At 54.4% G+C, this 22,336-nt stretch overlaps 1 long non-coding RNA gene across 1 annotated transcript in view; it reads left to right on the forward strand.

Moving 5' to 3' along the window:
• Positions 1-22,336, forward strand: part of LOC140470057 (uncharacterized) — a 60,135-nt gene that overhangs the window by 16,474 nt on the left and 21,325 nt on the right. The window contains exon 2 of the long non-coding RNA XR_011956324.1: positions 6,811-6,973. This is a non-coding gene — a long non-coding RNA (uncharacterized lncRNA). The remainder of the gene's footprint in view (positions 1-6,810; positions 6,974-22,336) is intronic.

Genomic DNA, 22,336 nt, shown 5'->3' on the forward strand with positions numbered 1-22,336 from the left:
AGGTCCTGTTGCAATTGCTGAGACCCTTCCTCACTTATTTTAGTGTAATCTGAAAACTTTCTAATCATGCCTTAAACATCCTCATCCAAATCATTGATATAGATGACAAACAGCAATGGGCCTAGCACTGACCAGCTGCGTGGCACAATGGATCAGTGGTTAGCACTGCTGCCTCACAGCACCGTGGATCTGGATTCAATTCCAACCTCACTGGATGGTCTGTGTGGGTTAGATTCTGTTAGGGTTAGATTTCCTACAGTATGGAAACAGGCCATTTGGCCCAACAAACCACACCGACCTGCTGAAGAGTAACCCACCCAGAGCCATTCTCCCTACCCAACATTTACCCTTAACAAATGCACCTAGCAATATGGGCAATTTCGCCTGGCCAATTCATCTGACCTGCGCATCTTTGGAATGGGGAGAAAACCGGAGCACCCAAAGGAAACCCACACAGACACAGGGAGAATGTGCAAACTCCACACAGTCACCCGAGGCTGGGGTCGAACCTGGGTACCTGGCGCTGTGAGGAAGCAGTGCCAACCACTGAGCCACCATGCCACACCAACTGAGTTTGTATGTTCTCCCCATGTCTGCGTGGATTTCCTCTGGGTGCACCGGTTTCCTCCCACAATCCGAAGATCTGCAGGTCAAGTAAATTGGCAATGCTCAATTGCCGAGAATGTTCATGGATGTGTAAGTAAGTTGCATTAGTCAGGGGTAAATGCAGAGTAATAAAGTAGGTGAATGGGTTTGAGTGAAATAATCTTCAGAGGGCCAGTGGACTTGTTGGGCCGAAGGGCCTGTTTCCACAGAGGAGGGATTCTATGATTCTATGACCGCTGAGGCACACCACGAGTCACAGGCCTCCAGTCTGACTGTTACCCTCTGCTTCCTACCATCAAGCCAATTGTGTACCCAGCTTGCCAACGCCCCCTGGATTCCATGCGATCTAACCTTCCAGAGCAAGGTACCATGTGGAACCTTATCAAAGGCCTTCCTGAAATCTGTAGAGTCTACATGTACTGGCCTGCCCTCGTCAAACTTCCTGATCACTTCAATAAAGAACGCTGACAAATTTGTGAGGCATGGTCTCCCATGCACAAGGCTTTGCTGACTACTGCCAATCAAATGTTGTATTTCCAAATGCATGTCGATCTAATCTCTCAGCATCTTCTCAAGTAACTTACTTACCACGGATGTTAGATTTACTGATCTATAGTTCCCAGGTTTATCTTTGCAGCCATTCTTGAATAAGGGCGCAACATATGCTGTCCTCCAGTCTTCCGGGACCTCACCCGTGGCTAACAGTGAGGCAAAAAGATCAGCAGGGACTCCACAAGAACTTCCCTCGCCTCTTGAGGTGCTGTTGGATATGTTTGGTCAGGTCCAGGAGATTTATCCAACTTCATACATTCTAATGCATTCAACACATCCTCTCCTGTGATATGACAATAGACAATAGACAATAGACAATAGATGCAGGAGTAGGCCATTCTGCCCTTCGAGCCTGCACCGCCATTCAATATGATCATGGCTGATCATTCCCAATCAGTATCCTGTTCCAGCATTATCTCCATAACCCTTGATTCCACTATCTTTAAGAGCTCTATCCAATTCTTTCTTAAAAGAATCCAGAGACTGGGCCTCCACTGCCCTCTGGGGCAGAGCATTCCACACAGCCACCACTCTCTGTGTGAAGTAGTTTCTCCTCATCTCTGTCCTAAATGGTCTACCCCGTATTTTTAAGTTGTGTCCTCTGGTTCGGCACTCCCCCATCAACGGAAATATGTTCCCTCCTGCCAGAGTGTCCAATCCTTTCATAATCCTATACGTTTCAATCAGATCCCCTCTCAGTCTTCTAAACTCAAGGGTATACAAGCCCAGTCGCTTCAGTCTTTCCGTGTAAGGCAATCCTGCCATTCCAGGAATTGACCTCGTCAACCTACGCTGCACTCCCTCAATAGCCAGAATGTCTTTCCTCAAATTTGGAGACCAGAACTGTACACAGTACTCCAGGTGTGGTCTCACCAGGGCCCTGTACAGCTGCAGAAGCACCTCTTTGCTTCTATACTCAATCCCTCTTGTTATGAAGGCCAGCATGCTATTAGCCTTCTTCACGACCTGCTGTACCTGCATGCTTGCCTTCATTGACTGGTGGACAAGAACACCCAGATCTCTCTGAACAGCCCCTTTACCTAATTTGATACCATTGAGGTAGTAATCTGCCTTCCTGTTCTTGCCACCAAAGTGGATAACCAGACATTTATCCACATTAAACTGCATCTGCCATGCATCTGCCCACTCACCTAACTTGTCCAGGTCACCCTGTAATCCCCTAACATCCTCATCACATATGGACTGACACTAAGAGATCATCACTAACTTGCCCAAGTTCCCAAGCCTCTATGTCCTTCTCCAAGGTCAACACAGAGGGGAAATAATTCCTCTGATTCTGCACACACGTCCACTTTGGTCCTTGAAGGGTCCTATTTTCTCTCTAGTTATTTTTTTTCCGTGGGAGGGGGTGATTGCAGTGCTGGGTAAGGATCAGTCAGGGGGGATATTGCAGTGTTGGGTAGGGATCAGTCAGGGAGGGGGTGATTGCAGTGTTGGGTAGGGATCAGTCAGGGAGGGGGATATTGCAGTGTTGGGTAGGGATCAGTCAGGGAGGGGGATATTGCAGTGTTGGGTAGGGATCAGTCAGGGAGGGGAGATTGCAGTGTTGGGCAGGGATCAGTCAGGGAGGGGGTGAGTGCAGTGTTGGGCAGGGATCAGTCAGGGAGGGGGTGATTACAGTGTTGGGTAGGGATCAGTCAGGGAGGGGGTGAGTGCAGTGTTGGGTAGGGATCAATCAGGGAGGGGGAGATTGCAGGGTTGGGTTGGGATCAGTCGTGGGGGAGATTGCAGTGTTGGCTGGGATCAGTCAGGGATGGGGAGATTGCAGTGTTGGGTAGGGATCAGTCAGGGAGGGGGAGATTGCAGTGTTGGGTAGGGATCAGTCAGGGAGGGGGAGATTGCAGTGTTGGGTAGGGATCAGTCAGGGAGGGGGATATTGCAGTGTTGGGTAGGGATCAGTCAGGGAGGGGGAGATTGCAGTGTTGGGCAGGGATCAGTCAGGGAGGGGGTGAGTGCAGTGTTGGGTAGGGATCAATCAGGGAGGGGGAGATTGCAGGGTTGGGTTGGGATCAGTCGTGGGGGAGAATGCAGTGTTGGCTGGGATCAGTCAGGGATGGGGAGATTGCAGTGTTGGGTAGGGATCAGTCAGGGAGGGGGTGAGTGCAGTGTTGTTTAGGGATAGAGGGAAATCAGGAGGGCAAAAAGGGGACATGAGATTGCTTTGGCAAATAGATTTAAGGAGAATCCAAAATGTTTTTATAAATCCAAAAAGGACAAAAGGGTTACTAGGGAGAGAATAGGGCCCCTCAATGATCAAGACAGCCTGCACGTGTAGCTGCAGGAGATGGGGGAGGAACTGAACAAGTATTTCCTGTAGAGAAGGACATGGAAGATATCGAATAGAATGATGGTTTGAGAAGTAGCATTGGGAAAGAGATGATGTCATCTTGCAAAATGTCCACATTACAGAGGAGGAGGTGCTGGATGTCTTGAAATGGTTAAAGGTGGATAAATCCCCAGGACCTTATCAGGTGTAATCTCGATCTCTGTGGGAAGCTAGAGAAGTGATTGCTGGGCCTCTTACTGAAATATTTGTATCATCGATATTCACAGGTGAGGTACCAGAAGACTGCAGGTTGGGCTAACATGGTGCCACTGTTTAAGAAGGGTGGTAAGGACAAGCCAGGGAACTACAGACTGGTTCGCCTGTCGTCAGTCGTGGGCACTTGAGAGACGGATACATGAGGGACAGGAATTACATGTGTTCAGAAAGGCAATGTCTAATTGGGGATAGTCAGCATTGCTTTGTACGTGGGAAATCATGGCTCAAGATATTTTTTGAAGAAGTAACAAAAGGATTGATGAGGGCATAGAGGTGGATGTGAGCGACATGGATTTCAGTAAGGTATTCGAAATGTTTCCACATGGGAGATTGGAGAGCAAGGATAGATCTCACTGAATACAGGGAAAACCAGCCATTTGGATACAGAACTGGCACGAAGGTAGAAGACAGAGGGTGGTTGTGGAGGGTGTTTTTTTCAGACTGGAGACCTGTGACCAGTGGAGTGCCACAAGGATCGGTGCTGTGTCCACTACTTTCCATTAATTATATAAATGATTTGGATGTGAACACAGCAGGTAGAGTTAGTAAGTTTGCAGATGATACCAAAATTGGAGGTGTAGTGGACAGTGAAGAATGTTACTTCACATTACAATGGGATAGTGAACTGATGGGCCAATGGGCTGAGGAGTGGCAGATGGAGTTTAATTTAGATAAATGGGAGGGGCTGCATTTTGGGAAAGCAACTCTTCGCAGGACTGATACACTTAATATTAAGGTCCCAGGGAGTGTTTCTGAACAAAGAGACCTTGGAGTGTAGGTTCATTGTTCCTTGAAAGGAGAATTGTAGGTTGATAGGATAGTGAATAAGGAGTTTGGTATGCTTGTGTTTACTGATCAGTGCATTGCGTAGAGGAGTTGGGAGGTCATGTTGTGGCTGCACAGGACATTGGATAAGCCAGTTTTGGAATATTGCGTGCAATTCTAGTCTCCTCCCTTTTGGAATGATGTTGTGTAAATTGAAAGGGTTCAGAAAAGATTTGCAAAGACGCTGACAGGATTGGAGGATTTGAGCTAAAGAGAGAGGTGAAATGGGCTGGGGATGTTTTCCCTGGAATGTCTGAGGCTGAGGGGTAACCCATATGGAGGTTTATAAAACCATGAGAGGCATGGTTAGGATTAACAGACAAGGTCTTTTCCCTGGGATGGGGTAGTCCAGAACTGGAGGGCCTAGGTTCAGGATGAGTGGGGAAAGATATAAAAGGAACGTAAGGAACAACGTTTTGATGTGGAGGGTGTTGCGTGTATGGAATGACCTGCCTGGTGAAGTGGTGGAGACTGGTACAATTACTGCATTTAAAAGGCATCTGGATGGGTATATGAACAGGAAGGGTTGAGAGGGATTTGTGCCAAGTGCTGGCAAATGTGATGAGATTATGTTAGGATAGGTGGGTGGTGTGGATGAGTTGGAAACCGAAGGCCCTGTTTCTGTGCCGGACATCTCTCTGACTGTAAATGTTTTGCACTGTCCATTTCCAGCCATACACTTCACTGTTTCCCCTGTTTACCTTGGTCAGTTCTCCTCTCAAACACATGTCAATGGCTTTGGTTGTGATTGTTGGGTGTGCTTTATGGTCACTTTAAAAATCCATCATCTCACTGAATTCCACTACACTACAATTTCCCAGAGGATATCTCAGTGGGACATTACTCCTTCCCTCAGCGTCATCACCCAACGGGCGATCTGAGATAGTCACCTCCCTGGCCGTTTCCACAATGTGTTATTTCAAGAAACACTGACACAAACATTCAAAGAGTAGTTCGGAGACCATCCCTTTTGCCGATGTGACTGTCCCAGATTATACAAAGACTGAAGTCTCCCAGAATTATCACAGTGCCTTTGCATTACACAGGAATACATTGGAATGTGTAACAGGGTTGAGCAATGAATTGCTGTCAGGCAGCCTCTAAACTGTTCTCCTGCTTGTGTTTTTGACACGTGACCCAGAATCTGCATTCAGACTGATTCAGCTGCATCATCTGAGGCCAAATGCTTTCGCTGTAATGCCTTTGTTACCCATTACTGTCAGGGTTACCCATCCTGCACTCCCTGACACCCCTCAAGGAGGTGTACAATAAAATATTCATGTTCCACCAATTGTTCACCCTGTCACCACTAAATCTCATTTATCTCTGTGCCCCAGTCCATCCTCCTTATTGCAGAGACTTTGTCCATTCCAAAAAAGAACATCACAATTGACTCTTTCCACAATTTCTTGTCACAGTCCAATTCACTGATGTACAGTTTCAGTTAAACTCTGTCTCTTCCTGTTCCTTTCTGCTTGTCTTCAGCTACATCACCATTTTCTCTTTGGATTTGGAAAGTTCCTTTCACCTGAACCCTGGCCCTGCATCCTCTCTGTCAGTTTAAAGCCCTGTCCATAAGCCTACCGACATGGTTGACCAGGACACTGCTCCCAGCAGTGTTGTGTTTAATTCACTCATGGGATGTTGCTGTCTCTGGCTGGCCAGCATCGCATGCCCACCCCAAGCTGCCCTTGAGCTGAGTGCCTTGCTGGATCATTACAGAGATCAGTTTAGAGTCAACCCCATCGCTCTGGGTCTGGATCATGTGTAGGCCAGACCCGCTGTCTACAATAGATTTCCTTCCTAAAAGGATATTAAGCAGTTAGATGGGTTATACTGGACACCGGCATTAACATCTGGATGAACAGTCGGGTGAGAATAGCACGAGGCCATCACCTGTCCCACTCGTAGGTCAACCGTCACTGAGTACTGATCCCCGTGCACCATGAATCACAACCCTTTCATCATGACCATTGTGTGATCCTGATACCTTCCTGCACTCTGGTGATATCACTCAGTATCTCTCCATGTGGTATCCCTCACTGTGTGGGTCTGATTGCTGCCTCTGTCAGCGTCTCTCACTCTTGCAGCTACTCCAGATCCTGAGCCAACAGAATTCTCCATTCCAGAGAGACGCAGCAGCACAGGCCAGGGATGGAGACAGGGATTTTCCAGATCTCTGTGGACTCAGTGCCATTCTCCATGTGTAACCTTCACTGCATCAGTCTAATTTCCCATTCTGTCTGTTTCTCTTTCTCCTGTAGGTCATCTGGATGTTCCTGTCTCAGCCGAATTCCTAACTCTTGTCTCGTCCATAACCACATCAAAGACGGTTGGTCAGTCAGAGAGACATGAAGAGGGAGGTCTGGAGCCTTCAGTAAATCCTGCAGTCGGTAAGATCACTCACAGTGAAGAGCACAGGGAGGGGTTAGTGACCTTCTGTATTCAGACCTGGAAGACAGGACATAGACACAGAGCTGGGGAAGGAACAGCTACATTCTAGGCTTCATTCACATCATCTTGTGAGGGACCTGCTTTCACCTCTGCTGGACTGGTCCTCCCTGAGACATCTCTCTCTGACTCTCTCTCTCACCCCCTCACTCTCATTCTCTCTTTCTCACCCTCTCTTTCTCTCTCACCCCCTCACTCACTCTCCACCCAAACTCTCTCTCTCTCACCCGACTTCTCTCTCCCCTCCCATCCCTCTCTCTCTCATCCCTCTGTCACTGGATCTCCCTCTATCTCTCCCTATCACGCTCTGCCTCCTCGCTATCTCTCTCTCTTTCTCGCTCGCTCTCTCTCTCTTTGTCCCCTTCTCGTGCGCTCTCTCGCTCTCAAACTCTCTGTCTCATTTCCATCCCCTCCCTCCTGCTCATTTGCACCTTTCTCTCTCTCTTGCCCCCCCTCTCTCTCTCGCTCACACCCCCTCGCACTCTCAACCCATCTCTCTCACCCTGTTTCTCTCCCGCCTCTCACTCTCTTACCCTCTCTCTCTGCCCCTCTCGTGCTCTCTTCCCCCTCTCACCCCCTTTCTCTCACCCTATCGCTTCATTCCCCCTTTCACCCTCTCCCCTTTCTCTCCCTCCTCTCTCTCCCCCTCTCTTTACCCCCTCTCTCACCCCCTTTCTCTCTCCCCCTCTCCCACTCTCTCTCTCACCCTCTCTTTCACCCCTCTCCCTCCCCCTGTCTCTCTCCCCCTCTCTCTTCCGCCTCTCTCTCACCCACTTTCTCTCACCTCCCTCTATCTCCCCCTTCTCCCCCTCTCTCTCTTCCACTCTCTCTCACCCCTCTCTCACACCCCTCTCTCATTCCCCTCCCCACCCCTCTCTCTCCCCCCTCTCTCTCCCCCCTCCCTCTCACCTCTCTCTCACACCCCTCTCTCACCCCTTTCTCACCTCTCCCCATCTCTCCATCACTCCCCAACTCTCCCACTCTCTACACCCCTCTCTCACCCACTCTCACTCCTCCACTCTCTCTCACCCCCTCTCTCTTTCTCACCCGCTCTCTCTTCCACCCCGATCTCTCTCATCGCCCCTCTCACCCTCACCCTCTCACCCCTCACTCTCTTTCCACTCACTCTCTCTTACCCCCTCTCTCATCCCCTCTCTCTCACGCCTCTCTCTCACCTTCTCTCTCACCCTCTCTCAGTCTGTCTCTCTCTCACCCCCCCTTTCTCACCCGCTCTCTCGTCCACTCCGATCTCTCTCACACCCCTCTCTCTCTCACCCCCTCTCTCTCAGCCCTCTCTCTCTCTCAGCCCCCTCTCTGTCCCCAGTCTCTCCCACCCTGATCTCTCTCACACACCCCCTCTCTCACCCCTCTCTCTCACACACACCTCTCTCTCTCCCCCCTTCTCTGTCACCCCCTCTCACTCACCCCCTCTCCCTCAGGCCCTCTCTCTCTCTCACCTCCTCTCTTTCTCAGCCTGTCTCTCTGTCACCCAATGTCTCTTTCTCACCCGCTCTCTCTTCCACCCCTCTTTCTCCCTCACTCCTCTCTCTCTCACCCCCTCTCTCTCACCCACTCTCTCCCTCCCCCCTCTCTCAGCCTGTATCTCTGTCACCCCCTGTCTCTTTCTCACCCGCTCTCACTTCCACCACTCTCTCTACCGCACCCCTCTCTCTCATCCCTCTCTCTCTCTCACCCCTCTCTCTCTTATCCCTCTCTCTAACACAAATCTCTCTCTCTCCCCCTCTCTCACCAGTTCTCTGTCACCCAGTCTCTCTCACCTCCTCTCTCTCAGGCCTTCTCTCTCTAACCCCTCTCTCTCTTTCACCCCTCACTATCTCTCACCTCTCTCTCACCCCTTTTCTCTCACCCCTTCTCTCTCACCCACTCTCTTTCACCCTCTCTCTCTCTCTCAGCCTGTCTCTCTCTCACCCGATCTCTCTCTCACCCCTCTCTCTCACACCCCTCTCTCTCACCCCTCTTTCTCACTCACCCGCTGTCTCTCTCACCCCACTCTCTCTCAGTCCACTCTCTCACCCCTCTCCTTCTCCCACCCCCTCTCTCTCACCACTCTCTCTCTCACACCACTTCTCTCTCACCCTTCTCTCTCTCACTCCTCTCTCTCCCATCCCCATCTCTCGCCCACCCTGTCTCTCTCGAACCACTTTGTCTCTCACACCCTCTCTCTCAAAGCCCCTCTCTCTCACCCCCCTCCCTCTCAACCCCTCTCCATCTCAACCCTCGCTTTCACTCCTTCTCTCTCTCACCCTCTTCTCTCTCTCAACCCATCACTCTCTCTCAACCCGTCACTCTCTCCCCTCTCTCTCTCACCCCATCTCTCACCCCCTCTCTCCCCCTCTTCCCACCCTCTCTCTTTCTCATTCCCTCTCTCTCTCACCCTTCTCTCACACTGCCCCTCTCTCTCAACCCCCTCTCTCTCACTCCCCCCTCTCTCATACCCACTCTCTCTCTCACCCTCTCTCTCTCCCCCTCTCTCTCACCCCGCTCTCTCTCACCACCCCCTCTCTCACCCCCCTCTCTCTCACTACCCCTTTCTCACACCCCTCTCTCTCACTCCCTCTCTCTCTCATCCCCTCTCTCTCACTACCCTTTCTCACACCCCTCTCTCTCACCCCCTCTCTCTCTCACCCCCTCTCTCTCTTACCCCCTCTCTCTCTCACCCCCTCTCTCCCAAACCCCATCTCTCTCACTCCCCCTCTCTCACCCCTCTCTCTCTCTCTCACACCCTCTGCCTCACCACCTCTCTCCCTCACCCTCCTCTCTCAACCCCCCTCTCTCTCATCCCCCTCTCTCAACCCCCATCTCTCAACCCCTCACTTTCTCCCACCTCACTCCTCTCTCTGTCACCCCCTCTCTCTCCCACCCCAATCTCTCTTATTCTTATTCCCCTCTCTCTCACACCCCTCTCTCTCACTCTCTCTCTTTGATCCCCCCTCACCCCTCTCTCTCTCACCTGCTCTCTCTCGCTCTCTCAAACCACCTCTCTCTCTTACCCCCTCTCTCTCAATCCCACACCCTCTCTCCCCCTCTCTCTATCTCCACTCTTTCTCTCCCCTTTGTCTCTCCCCTTTCTCTCACCCCCCTCACATCACCCGCTCTCCCTCTCACCCCTTCTCTCTCTCACCCTCTCATCTCACCCTCTTTCTCACCTCCCTCATCCCCTCTATCTCTCACCTGCTCTCTCTCGCTCTTCCAAACCATATCTCTCTCTCCCCTCTCTCGTTCTCTTTCACCCCTCTCTCTTTCCCATCTCTCATCCCTCTTTCTCACTCACCCGCTGTCACTCTCAGCCCACTCTCTTTCTCACTCCACTCTCTCTCCCACCCCTCCCTCTCTATCTCACCCCCCTCTCTCTCACCACTCTCTCTCTCACCCTTCTCTCTCTCTCTCACACACCTCTCTCTCCCATCCCCATCTCTCTCCCACCCTGTCTCTCTCGAACCCTTTTCTCTCTCACACCCTCTCTCTCAACTCCCCTCTCTCTCACCCCCCTCTCTCTCACTCCCCTCTCTCTCACCCCCCTCTCTCTCACTCCCCTCTCTCTCACCCCCCTCTCTCTCACTCCCATCTCTCTCTCTCATCCCCACTCTGTCTCACCCTCCTCTGTCTCATCCCTGCTCTCTTACCAACCTCTCTCTCACCCCCACTCTCCCTCTCTCCCACTCCCTCTCCCACACCCCCTCTCTCACCCCCCCACACATCCACTCTTTCTCTGACCCCCTCTCTTTCTACCACCTCTCTCTTTCTCAGCCCTCTCTCTCTCCTCCTCTCTCTTTCTCACCCTTCTCTCCCTTTCTCACCCCTCTCTCTCTCACCCACTCTCTCACCTCCTCTCTCTCTCACCCTCTTCTCTCTCATACCCTCTCATCTCACCCTCTCTCTCTCACACCTCCTCATCCCCTCTCTCTCACCCGCTCTCTCACACCATCAAATCCCCCTCTCTCTCACCCCCTCTCTCTCACTCCCTCTCTCTTTCTCAGCCCATCTCTCTCTCTCTTACCCTCTCTCTCGCACTCCCTCCCTCTTTCCCACTCTCTCTCTTTCTCCTCCCCTCTCTCTTTCTCACTCCCTCTCGCTCTCACCCCAATTCACTCTCACCCTCTCTCTCAATCTCTCTCTCTCCCCCACATCTTCTCTCCCACCCCTTCTCTGTCTCACTTCCACTCTTTCTCTGACCCACTCTGTCTCCCCCTTTGTCTCTCCTCCCCTTTCTCTCTCCCCCTTTCTCTCTCACACCCCCTCACATCGTCCTCTCTCTGTCACAACCCTCTCGCTCACTCACCCACTCTCTCTCACCCCACTCTCTCTCTCTCACCCTCTATCTCACCCCCGTCTCTCTCTCTCTCACCCTTTCTCTCATTCCCTCATCCCCTCTCTCTCACTCACCCGCTCTCTCTCTCACCCCATTCTCTCTCTCACTCTCTCTCTCTTACCCTCTCTCTCTCCCCCCTTATCCCTCTCTCTCTCTCACCCTCTCTCTCTCATTCCTCTCTCTCTTTCTCAGGCCCTCTCTCTCATCCCCCTTCTCTATCTCTCTCAACTCCATATCTCACCCCCCTTTCGCCCCTTCACCCGCTCTGTCTCTCACCCCCCTCTCTCTCTCAAACCTCCTCTCTCTCTTAAGCCCTCACCCGCTCTCTCTCACGCCCCCTCTCTCTCTTAGCCTTCTCTTTCTCTCAGTCACTCCTTCTTTCCCACCCTCTCCCAGTCTCTTTCTCATCCCCTCTCTCTCCTTCTCACTCCCTCTCTTACCCCATCTCACTCTCACCGTCTCTCACTCTCACCCTTCTCTCTCTCTCACCCCTCTCTCTCCCATCCCCATCTCTCTCTCTCCCCTTCTTGCTCGAATCCTCTCCCTCTCACCCCTCGCTCTCACCCCCCCTCACACCCCTCGCTCTCAACCCCTACTCTCAATCCCCCTCTCTCTCACCCCTCTCTCTCACCCCTTCTCTTTCTCACCCCTCTTCTCTCTCTCAACCCCTACTCTCAACCCCTCTCCCTCACACCCCTCGCTCTCAACCCCTACTCTCAATCCCCCTCTCTCTCACCCCTCTCTCTCACCCCTTCTCTTTCTCACCCCTCTTCTCGCTCTCAACCCCTACTCTCTACCCCTCTCCCTCTCACCCCTCGCTCTCAACCCCCCACACACCCCTCGCTCTCAACCCCTACTCTCAATCCCCCTCTCTCTCACCCCTCTCTCTCACCCCTCTCTCTCACCCCTTCTCTTTCTCACCCCTCTTCTCTCTCTCAACACCTCTCTCTCAACCCCTCTCACTCTCAAACATGCTCTCTCTCACCCCCTCACCCGCTCTCTCTCACACTGCCTCTCCCTCATACCCTTCTCTCTCTTACTCACTCCCTCTCTCCTACCCTCTCTCTGTCTAGTTTTCATCCCTCTCTCTCTTACTCCATCTCACTCCCATTTCTCTCTATCTCCCCCTCTCTCTCTCTCCCATTTCTCTCTCTCCCCCTCTCTCTCTCCCACCCCCTCTCTCCCACCCCCTCTCTCTCCCACCCCCTCTCTCTCTCCCCCTCTCTCTCTCCCACCCCCTCTCTCCCACCCCCTCTCTCCCACCCCCTCTATCTCCCACCCCCTCTCTCCCACCCCCCTCTCTCTCTCCCACCCCCTCTCTCCCACCCCCTCTCTCCCACCCCCCTCTCCCACCCCCTCTCTGTCTCACCTCCACTCTTTCTCTGACCCACTCTCGATCCCACTTTGTCTGTCCCCCTTTCTCCCTCACCTCACTCACCCCCTCTCTCTCTCTCACCCCACTCTCTCTCTCACCCCACTCTCTCTCCGGCACCTCTCTCTCTTCCACCACCTGTTTCTCACCCTCTCTCTTTGTCTTCCACTCCCTCTCTTTCTCACTCCCTCTCCCTCTCACCCCCTCTCTCTCTCACCCCACTCTCTCTCTCACCCTTCTCTCTCTCTCTCACCCCCTCTCCCATCCCCATTTCTCTCCCACCCCCTCTTCATCTCAACCACTCTTTCTCAAAACCTCTCTCTCGAACCCTCTCTCTCTCACTCCTCGCTCTCACCCCTCTCTCAACCCCTCCCTCAACCCCTCTCTCTCAACCCCTCTCTCTCTCTCACCCGTCTCTCTCCCATCCCCATCTCTCCCCCATCCCGTCTCTCTCGAACCCCTTTCTCTCTCACACCCTCTCTCTCAACCCCCTCTCTTACTCCCCTCTCTCTCAATCCCTCTCACTCTCAAACCCCCTCTCTCTCTCATCCCCTCTCTCTCAACCCCTCTTCTCAACCCCTCTCTCTCAACCCCTCTCTCTCTCACCCTTTCTCTCTCTCACCCTCTCTCTCTCTCAGCCCCCCTCTCCCTCACCCTGCCCTCTTTCATCCCCGCTCTCTCACCACCTCTCTCTCACCCCTACTCCCACACCCCTCACATCCACTCTTTCTCTGACCCCCTCTCTTTCTCCCCTTCTCTCTCTTTCTCAGCCCTCTCTCTCTCTCCCCTTCTCTCTTTCTCACCCTTCTCTCACCCACTCTCTCACCCCCTTCCCTCTCTCTCACCCTCTCTCTCTCACACTCTCTCTCACCCCCTCATCCCCTCTCTCTCTCTCGCCCACTCTCTTTCGCTCTCTCAAACCCCCTCTCTCTCTCACCCTCCCTCTCTATCTTTCTCAGCCCCCCACTCTCTCACCCCCTTTCTCTCTATCAACCCCATATCTCACCCCCTCTCGCCCCTCACCCGCACTGTCTCTCACCCGTCTCTCTCTCTCAAACCTCCTCTCTCTGTTAACCCCTCACCCACTCTCTCTCACACCCCCTCTCTCTTACCTTTCTCTTTCTCTCACTCCCACCCTCTCTCCCAGTCTCTTTCTCACCCCCTCTCTCCTTCTCACTCCCTCTCTTACCCCATCTCACTCTCACCGTCTCTCTCTCTCACCCCTCTCTCTCCCATCCCCATCTCTCTCTCTCTCCCTCTCTCTCGAACCCTCTCCCTCTCACTCCTCGCTCTCACCCCCTTCACACCCCTCGCTCTCACGCCTCCTCTCTCCACCCCTCTCTCTCAACCACTCTCTCTCCCACCCCCCTCTCTCACCCCTTCTCTTTCTCACCCGTCTTCTCTCTCTCAAACCCTCTCTCAACCCCTCTCTCTCTCAAACCTCCGCGCTCTCTTACCCCCTCACCCGCTCTCTCACACCATCTCTCTCTCTCCTATCCTTCTCTCACTCATTCCCTCCCTCTCTCCCACCCTCTCTCTGTCTGTTTCTCATTCCTCTCTCTCTTACCCCATCTCCCTCTCACCGTCTCTCTCCCACCCCTCTCTCTCCCACGCCCTCTCTCCCACCCCTTCTCTGTCTTACCTCCACTCTTTCTCTGACCCACTCTCACTCCCACTTTGTCTCTCCCCCTTTTTCTCACACCCCACTCTCTCACTCACCCGCTCTCTCCCTCACCCCACTCTCTCTCACCCCACTCTCTCTCTCCCACCCCTCTCTCTCTTCCACTTCCCCTCTTTCTCACTCACTCTCCCTCTCACCCTTCTCTCTCTCTCCCTCTCTCTCCCACCCCATTTTTCTCCATTCCCCATCTGTCCCACCCCCTCTCTCTCCCTCTCTCACGAACCCTCTCTCTCTCACACCTCTCTCTCAACCCCCCCTCACATCCCTCGCTCTCACCCCCCCTCACAACCCCTCTCTCCCTCACCCCTCTCTCTCACCCCTTCTCTTTCTCACACCCTCTGTCTCACCCTCTCTCTCACCCCCTCGCTCAACCCCTCTCTCTCACCACCTTCTCTCAACCCTCACCTCTCAACACCCCTCGTTCACTCCCCCTCTCAACCCTTCACACACTCTCTCTCTCTCTCTCTCTGTCACCACCTCTCTCTCCCACCCCAATGTCTCTCACATCCCCTCTCTCACACCTCCCTCTCTCACTCTCTCTCTCACACCCCTCTTCTCTCTCTCAAACCCTCTCTCAACCTCTCTCTCTCAAACCTCCGCGCTCTCTTACCCCCTCACCCGCTCTCTCACACCATCTCTCTCTCCTACCCTTCTCTCTCTCATTCCCTCCCTCTCTCCAACCCTCTCTCTATCTCTTTCTCATCCCCTCTCTCTTTCTGACTCCCTCTCTCTCTCACCCCCTCTCTCACCCCCCTCGTTCTCAACCTCTCTCTCTTCCCCTCTCTCTACCACCCTCTTTCTCACTCCCATCTCCCTCTCTCACACCCTCCGCGCTCTCTCATCCCCCCTCTCTCACCAACTTCTCTCTCTCACCCCCACTCTCTTTCTCATCCCCTCTCTCTTTCTGACTCCCTCTCTCTCACCCCCTCTCTCTCTCACCCCCCTCGTTCTCAACCTCTCTCTCTCTCTTCCCCTCTCTCTACCACCCTCTTTCTCACTCCCATCTCCCTCTCTCACACCCTCCGCTCTCTCTCATCCCCCCTCTCTCACCAATTTCTCTCTCTCACCCCCACTCTCTTTCTCATCCACCTCTCTCTCTCTCAGCCCCCCCCCTCACCGCCCTCTCACCCAGCTCTCTCACACACCTCTCTTTCTCCCATCTCCCTCTCAAAACCCCGCTATCTCCCCCCCCACCTCCCTCACCCCCCTCTCTCACCCCCTCTTCCACCCCATCCTCCACACACTCCCTCACGCACCTCCCCCACTCACCCCCCTCACCCTCCTCTTACACCCCCTCAACCTCCTCTCTCTGTCATCCCTCTCCTTCTCACCACACTAACTCTCTAACCTTCTCTCCCACTCTCTCTTCCCCTCTCTCTCCCCCACCTCTCTCTCTCACCCTTTCTCTCACCTCTCTCTCACACCCTTCTCTCTCACACACTCCCTCTCTCATCCCGTCCCTCTCTCACACCCTCCCACTCTCAAACCCTCCCTCTCTCCCCCTCTCTCTCACCCCCCTCTCTCACTCTCTCTCTCTCACACACACTCACACACACCCTCGCTCCCTCACCCCACCCTCTCTCCCACCTTCTCTCTATCCCTTTCTCATTCCCTCTCTCTCCTTCTGACTCCATCTCTCTAACCCCCTCTCTCTCTCACCCCCCTCATTCTCACCCTCTCTCTCTCTCTTCCCCTCTCTCACACACTCTCTCTCTCACTCCCATCTATCTCTCTCTCTCAATACCCCTCTCTCTCACCCTCCCCTCTCTCTCATCCCCCCTCTCACCAACGTCTCTCTCTCAACCCCACTCTCTCTCTCACCCACCTTTCTTTCAGCACCCCCTCACCACCCTCTCACCCAGCTCTTTCTCACACACCTCTCTCTCTCTCCCATCCCCCTTTCACAGCCCCTCTATCTTCCCCCTCACCTCCCTCATCCCCCTCTCCCACCCCCTCTCCCACCCCCATCCCCCACACATTCCCTCACACACCGCCCCCTCTCACTCCCCTCCCTCTTCCCCCTCCCTCACCCTCCTCTTTCACCCCCTCACTCAACCCACTCTCTCTTTCATCCCTCTCTCTCTCACCACTCTTACTCTCTCCCCCTCTCTCTCCCCTCTCTCTCCACCCTCTCTCTCCCCTTCTCTCTCTCCCCCTCTCTACCCCTCTCACACCCCTCTCTCTCACCCTACCTCTCTCATCTCGTCCCTCTTCCCCCTCCCACTCTCTTCCCTCCTCTCTCACACTCTCCCTATCTCACCCCCTCTCTCTCAGCCCATCTCTCTCTCTCAGCCCCTCCCACTCTCACAGCCCCCCTCTCTCTCACCCCACTCTCTCATCCCACTCTCTCTCCCCCTCTCTATTACACCCTCTCTCTCATACCCTTCACACCTCCCTCTCTCCACCACCTCTCCCCCCTCTCTCCCCCTCTCTCACCCCTCTCTCTCACCCCTCTCTCTCACCCACTCTTTCTCGCTCCCTCTCGCTCTCACCACTCACTATCTCTCTCACCCCCTCTCTCTCACCGCCTCTCTTTCACCGCGTCTCTCAGGCCCTCTTTCTCATGCACCTCTCTCTCATACCCCTTTTCTCACCCAACTAGTTATATCTCTCCCCCTTGCTCTCTCTGACCCCCTCTCTCTCACTCCTCTCTCACCCTCTCTCTCTCTCTCACATCCTCTCTCTCCACCCTGCTCTCTCACTCACACCTCTCTCTCTCTGTCACCCCTCACCCTCTCTCTCACCTCTATCTCTCTCACCCCTTCACTCTATCTTCCCTGCTTACACCCTCTCTCTTACCCGCCTCTCTGTCTCTCTCTCTCACCCCTTTTTCCCCCGCCCTCTCTCTCATCCCCACCTCTCTCTCGCTCTATTACATTCTGTCTCTCGCTCCCTTTTTCTCTCTCTCATTCCCCTTCTCTCTTGTGCTCTGTCTCACACCCCACTCTCTCTCTCTCTCTGTTATACCCCCTCTCTCGCACCCTCTTTCTCTCGTTCGCCCCATTTCTCTCTCTCTCTTTTGCCCCCTTTCTTCCTCCCTCCTCCTTGCTCTCGTTCTGTCTCTCTCTAGCGCCCTACTCTCTCACACACTCTCCCTCACACGCCTCTAACTCTCTCATCCGTTCACTCGTTCTCTCTCTCTGTCTCTGTCTCTCTCTCTCAACCCCTCATTCACTGTCTATCTCTCCCCCTCTCTCACCCCTTTCGCTTTCTCTCTCTCTCGGGTCCCATCTCTCTCATCCCTCTTTCTCTCGCTGTCTCCCTTTCTCTCAATACCTTTCTCTCACCCCCCCTCTCTCCCACTCTCTCTCCCATCCACCTCTCTCTCCCACCCTCACTCTCTTCCATTCCCCCTCTCATTCCCACCCCTCTGTCTCTCACCCCCCCACTAGCTCTCTCTCACCCTCTCTCTCTCAAACCTCCTCTCTCTTACCCTCTCACTCGCACTCTCTCAAACTGCCCCTCTCTCTTACCCCTCTCTCTCTCACCCCCTCCCTCTCTCCCACCCTCTCTCTGTCTCTTTCTCATCCCCCACTCTCCTTCTTACTCCCTCTCTCTCTCACAACCCACCTCACTCTCAACACCTCTCTCACTCACACCTCTCTCACCTCTCTCTCTCTAACCCCTCTCTCTCTCACCCTTCTTTCTCTCACCCCCTCTCTCTCAAACTCTCTCTCTCTCACCCTTCCTCTCACCCTCTCTCTCTCACACCCCTCCTCCTCCTCCTCTCTCTCTCACCCGCTGTCTCTCGCTCTCTCAAACCCCCTCTCTCTCTAAACCCCCCTCTCTCACCCCTCGCTCTCTCTCACCCTTCTCTCTCTTTGTCAGCCCCTCGCTCTCTCACCCCTTCTCTCTCACCCCCTTTCTCTCAGCCGCTTTCTCTCTTACCCCCTCACTCTCGAACTCTCTCTCTCTCTCACCCCTCTCTCTCAACCCCCTCTCTCTCTCCCTCTCTCTCTCCCTCTCTCTCTCAACCACCCTCTCTCTCCACCTCTCTCTCGAACCCTCTCTCTCTCACCCCCCTCACCCACCCCTCTTAACCCCTCTCTCTCTCTCACCCCTCTCTCTCACCCCTTCTCTTTCTCACACCCTCTGTCTCACCCGCTCTCTCTCACCCCCTCTCTCAACCCCTCCCTCTCACCCCCTTCTCTCAACCCTCACCTCTCAACACCCCTCACTCTCCCCCTCGCTCACACCCTCTCTCACACCCTTACCCTCTCTCTCTGTCACCCCCTCTCTCTCCCACCCCAATGTCTCTCACATCCCCTCTGTCTGACCTCCCTCTATCACTCTCTCTCTCACACACACACTCGCACACAGCCTCTCTCCCTCACCCCCTCCCTCTCTCCAACCCTCTCTCTATCTCTTTCTCATCCCCTCTCTCTTTCTGACTCCCTCTCTCTCACCCCCTCTCTCTCTCACCCCCCTCGTTCTCAACCTCTCTCTCTCTTCCCCTCTCTCAACCACCCTCTTTCTCACTCCCATCTCCCTCTCTCACACCCTCTGCTCTCTCTCATCCCCCCTCTCTCACCAAGTTCTCTCTCTCACCCCCACTCTCTTTCTCATCCACCTCTCTCTCTCTCAGCCCCCCTCACCGCCCTCTCACCCAGCTCTCTCACACACCTCTCTTTCTCCCATCTCCCTCTCAAAACCCCGCTATCTCCCCCTCACCTCCCTCACCTCCCTCTCTTACCCCCTCTTCCACCCCATCCCCCACACACTCCCTCACGCACCGCCCCCTCTCATCCCCCCACCCTCCTCTTACACCCCCCTCAACCTCCTCTCTCTGTCACCCCTCTCTCACCACTCTAACTCTCTAACCTTCTCTCCCACTCTCTCTTCCCCTCTCTCTCTCTCCCCCCACCCCTCTCTCTCACCCTCTCTCTCACCTCGCTCTCACACCCTTCTCTCTCACACCCTCCCTCTCTCCCCCTCTCTCCCCCCTCTCTCGCTCCCCGTCTCTCCCCCTCCCTCCCCTCTCACACCCCTCTCTCTCTCACCCTCCCTCTCTCGTCCCGTCCCTCTTTCTCCCCTCCCACTCTCATCCCTCCTCTCTCTCACTCTCCCTATCTCACCCCCTCTCTCTCACCCCCTCTCTCTCTCTATGCCCCTCTTTCTCAGCCCCTCTCTCTCACACTCCCCCTTTCTTTCTCACCTTGTTATATCTCTCCCCCTCGCTCTCTCTCACCCCCTCACTCTCTCTCATCCCACTCTCTCTCCCCCTCTCTATTACACCCTCTCTCACGCCCTTCTAACTCTCTCACCTCTTCACACCCCTCTCTCTGCACCACCTCTCCTCCTCTCTCACCCCTCTCTCACCCCCTCTCTTTCTCACTCCATCTCTCTCACCACTCACTCCCTCTCTCTCCCCACTCACTATCTCTCTCACCCCCTGTCTCTCACCTCCTCTCTCTCTCACGCTCTCTCTCTCTAAGCCCCTCTCTCTCTCTCAGCCCTCTCTCTCACACACCCCCTTTCTTTCTCACCTTGTTATATCTCTCCCCCTCGCTGTCTCTCACCCTCTCTCTCTCACCCCTTTCTCTCTGTCACCGCTCACCCTCTCTGCCCGTTACACCCTCTCCCTCACCCCCCTCTCTCTCTCTCACACACCCCTTCACCCTCTCTCCCCAGCTCACACCCTCTCTCTCTTATCCACCTCTCTGTCTCTCTCTCTCTCCCCTCTCTCTCTCTCACCCCTCTCTCCCCTGCCCTCTCTCTTATCCCGCCCTCTCTCTCGCTCTATTGCCTTCTGTCTCTCGCTCCCTTTTTCTCTCTCTCATTCCCTTTCCCTCTCGCACTCTGTCTCACACCCCGCTCTCTCTCTCTCTCTGTATACTCCCTCTCTCGCTCCCTTTTTCTCTCGTTTGCCCCATTTCTCTCTCTCTCTTTTGACCCCTTTCTTCCTCCCTCCTCCTTGCTCTCGTTCTGTCTCTCTCTCTACCGCCCACTCTCTCACCCCATCTCCCTCACACCCCTCTAACTCTTTCATCCGTTCACTCGTTCTCTCTCTCTCTCTCAACCCGTCATTCACTGTCTATCTCACCACCTCTCTCACTACTTTTGCTCTCTCTCTCGCGTCCCATCTCTCTCATCCCTCTTTCTCTTGTTGTCCCCCTTTCTCTCTCAATCCCTTCTCTATCTCTCCCCTTTCTCTCACCCCCCCACTCTCTCTCCCACCCACCTCTCTCTCCCACCCCCCACTCTCTTCCATTCCCCCTCTCTTTCCCACCCCTCTGTCTCTCACCCCCTCACTCGCTCTCTCTCTCCCTCTCTCTCTCAAACCTCCTCTCTCTTACCCTCTCACTCGCACTCTCTCTCACACCCCCCTCTCTCTTACCCCTCTCTCTCACCCATCTCTGTCTCTCTCCAACCCCCTCTGTCTCACTCCCCTTCTCTCTCACTCCCCCACTCTCTAACAACATGATCTCTCTCAGACCCCCTCTCTCTGTCACCCTCCACTTACCCCTCCCCCCTCTCTCCTCACTCTCTCTCCCCACTCCCCCTCTCACCTCTCTCTCTCACCCCCTCTCACTCAGCTCTCTCTCCCAAACCCTCTCTCTCCCATCCCTCCCACCCCCTCTATCACAAACGCTCTCTCTCAGCCCCTCTCTCTCACCCCCTCTCTCACCCCACCTCTCTCACACACCCTCTCTCTCACTTCCACTCTCTCACTCCCTCTCTCTCGCCCCCTCTGTCTCAACACATCTCTGTCACGACCTCTCCTCCACTCTCTCCCCATCACTCCCCCCTCTCCCCATCTCTCTCATCTCTCCCCCCTCTCTTCCCCTCTCTCTCCCCCTTCCCCCTCTCTCTCCCCCTCTGCCCCTTCTCTCTCTCCCCTTCTCTCCCCACTCTCTCTTCTCTCTTGCCATCTCTCTCCCCCTTCCCCCCTCTCTCCCCTCTCTCCCCCTCTCTCACCCCTCCCTCTCCCCTTCTCACTGCCCCCACTCCCACCCCCTCTCCCTCCCCCTCCCTCACCCCCCTCGCTCCCCTCGCTTGCCCCCCTCAATCTCTCGCATCCTCTCTCACTTTTCGTCTTGCTCTCTTCCTCTCTCTCTCTCCCCCTCTTTCTCTTCCCCCTCTTTCACCCCCCTCTTTCTCTCTCAACCCCTCTCTCTATCACCCCTCTTTCTCGCACTCTCTCTGTCTCTCACCCCTCTCTCTCTCCCCCTCTCTCTCTCTGTCAACCCCTCTCTCTCCCACCCCAATCTCTTTCGCATCCCCCTCTCTCAAACGCACTCTCACACGCCCTCGCTCTCTCATCCCCCTCACTCTCTCCCACCCCTCTCTGTCCCTCACTCCCCTCTCTCTCACCCCTCTCTCTCTCTCAGACCCCTCTTTCTCTCTCAACCTCTTTCTCTCTCACACCCTTCTCACTCGCACTCCCCCTCTCTCTCTCACCCCCCTCTGTCTCACCCCCTCTCACCCAGCTCTCTCTCTCACCCCCTCTCTCTCCTACCCCCTCTCTCTTCCACGCTCTCTCTCTCTCAACCCTCTCACTCACCCCTCTCTCTCACCCCCAGACCCCTCCCTCTCATCCCATTGTCTCTCTCTCAACCCCACTATCTCTCACCCCCTCTGTCTCTCACCCCTCTCTCTCACTCCCTCTCTCTCACTCCCTCTCTCTCATTCCCTCTCTCTCACCACCATCTCTCTCAACCACCCTCACTCTCTCATCCGCTCACTCTCTCACACCCTCACACACACCCCCTCTGTCTCTCAACCCTCTCTCTCTCACCCCTCTCTCTCAACCCCTCTCTCTCAATCCCTCTCTCTCTCACCCCCTCACCCTCTCTCACACACGTTCTCTCTTACCCCTCACTCTCTCTCTCTCTAACCCCTCCCCCCACCCCTCTCGCTCACCCCCTCTCTCTCTCTCGCCTATTCTCTCTCTCACACCATCTCCTTCTCACTCCACTCTCTCTTACCCCCCACCCCACTTTCTTTCTCTCAATC

The sequence above is a fragment of the Chiloscyllium punctatum genome, chromosome 50 (genome assembly GCF_047496795.1).
Source record: "Chiloscyllium punctatum isolate Juve2018m chromosome 50, sChiPun1.3, whole genome shotgun sequence".
Taxonomy (NCBI): Eukaryota; Metazoa; Chordata; class Chondrichthyes; order Orectolobiformes; family Hemiscylliidae; genus Chiloscyllium; species Chiloscyllium punctatum.